This window comes from Charadrius vociferus, unplaced genomic scaffold (assembly GCF_000708025.1).
Source record: "Charadrius vociferus isolate BGI_N301 unplaced genomic scaffold, ASM70802v2 scaffold167, whole genome shotgun sequence".
Lineage (NCBI taxonomy): Eukaryota > Metazoa > Chordata > Aves > Charadriiformes > Charadriidae > Charadrius > Charadrius vociferus.
This window is the reverse complement of record NW_009649460.1, coordinates 1,144,442-1,148,612: the sequence shown is the minus strand read 5'-3', so window position 1 is coordinate 1,148,612 and position 4,171 is coordinate 1,144,442. Positions and strand designations below refer to the sequence as shown.

The following is a 4,171-nucleotide window of genomic DNA, read 5'->3' as shown; positions in this document are numbered from 1 at the left end:
CCGGCTCGGCCCCTTTGTGCCTTCCCGGCCCGCGAGCGAACCCTCCCCGGCCAAGCCCCTCCGGGCTCCCGTTGGCGCTCTCCGCTCCGGGAGCGCCTGGATGCTGGGCTGCCCGCGGCGCCCGGCTCCCTCTCAGCGTTCCTGCGCAGCCCTGAGTCTCTCCGGCTTCTGGTTACCGCATCCTTTCGCTTCGTGACTTTCCCTCTCCTCACCCACCTCTTCTGCCTTCGGGCCTCCGGTTTCTTCTCCTTCCCCGCGGCCTCTGCTTCTTCCAGCTGTTCTCCACTGTTTCTCTCCGTGCGCTGCGCTGCACTTTTTTTTCTTTTTAGTCGGCTCTTCACGTAGCTTAGAGTTTGTTAGGTGTTACATTTCTTAGGCCTTTCTTTCTGGCTGGAAGCTGTACTGTCTTGATCTCTGCTTCCTCTGTGGGCCTCTGCCACTCCTCAAAAGTTTTGGCCCTACAGTCTCCTGCCCCCTTGTATTTTCTCTCTGTGCCTTTAGTGTTTTGTTTCTTTTGTCTCTGTGCATGCTCTCCAGTTTTCTTTTATACGCTTATTTCTAGCTCAGTGCTCTGTTAGCTTTTCATTGCTCTGTCTTCCACGAAGGCTGCTTCTTCCCAACTTTTTTACTGCCGTGTCTCTTGTTGGTCTCTGCATGCCTTTGTGTCTGGATTAGATTCATCCCAAAAGATGAGGTGGTTGGCGTTTGTAAGGTTATAGAGATTTTTGTCTGGTTGTGGGAGAGGGAGGTGACTAACCAGTGCAGTATTAGATAGAACAGTGTTAAACAGTCATCTGATAACTCTGAGATAGACGGACGTAAAAGCAAGATGGAGGGGGTTGCGTCCTAAACTTCCAAATCTCTGAATACTGAGTTTTTCAGGCTAAAAATTGTTAGAGTGATGGAGCCTGGAGACCTGCTCATGATTAGTTGTACATATGTGAGAAGATGAATTAGAGTTTCATGGGCCGGCATTTGTTTTTCTAAGCTATTTCATTTTGCTGTAGAGGAATTAGGGATACTGTAACTTGTACTGCTACAGTGATTCTTAGTGCATGACAGATTAACAGTGTTTTGTAATGACTAATCCTAAAAAAAAAAAATCCAAAAAAATCCTCTAAGGTATTATTTCCTTGTGTGAAAGCTTCGTACAGACTGTATCATTTTCTTGATGTAATTGCTTAGACGAGGAATGCACAACTTGTAGTTCAGCTTACAATATCACTGTATATTCCTTTGTGTCTAAAAAGCAAGGCATTGTAGGTTATTCTCTGATAAGTATCCATCAGTCAACTTAAAAGATGACATATGATAATGAAGTTCTAATGAAGTTCTAATACTGGTAATAATCTTAAGCTACTAACTTTCTGTATTCTTTTACTCTATGCTTTGTTTATTGATTATAATTCTTGGGGGGAGGCAACCAAAATTCATTTGTTGTTCAGATTTTCAACACCATTTAAGCTTCACATGCTGTAAGGTGATTTTTGTTGAAATTATTTCAGTTTTAAAATTTGGGGTTTTAAAATATTTTATATAATATCATAGTATTTTTATAATAGCATATTTTTAATAATATTTTAAACTGATATTTAAGTTGAAAAGACCAAAATTGGCAAATAAATGGAATTACTCTAAAGCAAACATTAGAGGATTCTAACTGAACTTGTCTTGCTTTTTTCCCACTTTCCTATATACAGAGACCTAAAGGACAGGGAAATAAAGGTAAGTTGATTCCTTGTATTTCTGTATAAATCTCTAATGTTGCTGTTTATGGAGGTTAATGTGTCTTTAGACAATCGTGGAAAGACAATGTAGCTATAGGATGTCTTTTATTTCGGAGGAAGATGACAGGAAATTGTGTGCCAAAATGTTATTTCCCAGCAATTTTACTGTGGCACAGCAGTACATCGATTTAAAATGTTTTATTTTGCAAATGAAGAATAATGGCAGAAGTTGGGCGATAACATAGCTATTTCTTTTTAGCTGACTTTGTGATATGCTTGTATAATCTCTTTAACAGTACACCTTGGGCCTTTCTGTGCAGTGAATAGAATCTGTGTACTAGAATCATCAGGAAGAATCTTTTGAACAGCTTCCTTAGCTTGCAAGACAACAGCCATGTGACTATTTAGTTACTCATATCTGTGAGCACAACACATCACCTTCCTTATTCTCAGAAATTTTGTGGGCTTTTCTCTTCATTTTAGCGTCAGTAAAGAATATTCTGTCGGTGTTTGTAGGCCTTCTGCTTTTCTACTTTTCTCATGTTTCTGTCAACATCTTAGTTTTTAAATACCATACTCAATGTGGTGTCTTCTCTCCCACAGAAACAAGGACCTAGCTACTTAATAGTCTCTAAAATTCTTGGCAAGTCTGTCATAAACAGCATCTCAGATTATATCTTCTGGTCTGGAATTTGTTATCTTTGATATAATGACTAATATTCTATTTGGGAATTCTTTTTGCCTAATCAGTATACTTGTGCCCATTTAACTGTTAGGTGCTCAGCAAGCTGAGCTATAGAACAGCATGCACACAGCTACCTTCATGTGTTAATATGCTTTTTGTTTCTTCATGCAGATAAGAAACTTTTTTTTTGAGCTCATGCACTCTTTGTCCCTCCGCTGTTCATTATCTGAACTAATCTAACTGTTCACTGTGAACTGTCACTTAATGTTATCTGCAGCGTACTTATTCTATTATTCTGTCTATGTGCAGATTATCTGCTTCTTATTACATATACCACTTACGAGGTGGCACATGGTTCCTGAATCTTGCTAAATTTGGCCTGTTCCTTTTAATTTCTCTGCATTCAGAGAAAAATGAACTTGGGTTTACCTCCTCAGACCTTCTCAGTTTGGTTGTTCTTGAATACTTGTTCTCTCATATTCTAATACTTCTACCTTTTTTCCTCTCAAACTGGAGCTTTTAACTATTCATTTGTGTCTTTAAAATAGTTTGTGTTTATACCTTCCATGTTGCACTTAAATGAGAAGAAACGTTAGATTCATTTTAGCAAGTAGTTTGTGGCTTCACGTTCTTTGAATTACCATATCTCAGTTTTAGTGAGGTTATTGAGGTGCATCTGTTAGAGAATCATACGACTAGTTTTTGAACTATACTTCATATATATGAATTGGAGTAGAAGTATTAAGCATTTCTATTTGGGTGTTATGTTGCAGCTTTTTTAATAGTGAAAATGCATGAGTCAGCTTTACTTTAACTTACTTATATTGACATATTTTTGTGTGCTATAATTTGTAAATGCTGCAGGATGTTTGAATCAAAACACATCTTAGTTTGCTTTGTAAGGAAGAGATTTTTGCATTTCTGAACTTGTATCCATTATTTAAAAGGATGCACTCCATAAAAATCCTTACTATCTATTCTCCTGGTGAGAATAGGACCTACGTAAAAAGTATAGTGAAACAAAACAATCTCCTCCGTTCTCTTAAATTATTTGGTGTAACGTCTGTTTAATGAAACTAAGTGATGATTTAGGATTAGATTAAAGGGCTAGGAGATTGAAGATGGTAGCACAGTGTGACACAAGTAGTTGTCTTTGGGTTAGAGACCTTTTCTAGAGGATAAATTAAGTCAGTATCAGCAATCCTTACATGTTAGCAGACAGTAATCTTTTTCAGGCATCATGATAGGTCCCAGCTTAAAGGAGCTTCAAGGGAAGACGTGATACTGGGTTAACAGACTAATCTGAAGTTGGTTCTGTGCATAAGAGTAATAACGTTAAAGAGGATGGTAAAAAGGTTACTGTCCATATGTCTGGTAGAGCATGTGAGAGAACGTGAGTGAGTAGTAAAAGGGGTGTATGCATGGAAATAGAGTATTTTTCATATTGAAACAAAAAATATTAGACACGCAAATTATATTGGGAGGTAGCTGATCTGTATTGTCTAGTAAAATATTTTGGATGCTTTATTCTAGTTGATTATAAATTGGTGTACTGTGCTGTTTCCCTTGACCAGAATTTGTGGGACTGAGGTTTTAGTGCGTAGAACAGTACTATCCACTTGTTGTTTCAGATATTAATGTTGGTATTTCAGAGACTTGAATGAGTAAATGATCCTGTCTTGAAAGTTTTCTTATTCTAGTTGTCAACTACTGTACAGTTGACATAAAACATCAGAACTGACATCAATCAAATGATGTC

General features: G+C 37.9%; 1 protein-coding gene across 2 annotated transcripts in view; it reads left to right on the top strand.

Annotated features, from left to right (window-relative positions):
* Positions 1–1,703: 1,703 nt before the first annotated feature.
* YTHDF3 (YTH domain family, member 3) overlaps positions 1,704–4,171 on the top strand; it is a 21,003-nt gene continuing 18,535 nt past the window's right edge. For both annotated transcript variants that reach the window (XM_009889783.1, XM_009889782.1), the window contains exon 1: positions 1,704–1,725. The gene's annotated coding sequence lies outside the window, so the exon portion shown is untranslated. The remainder of the gene's footprint in view (positions 1,726–4,171) is intronic.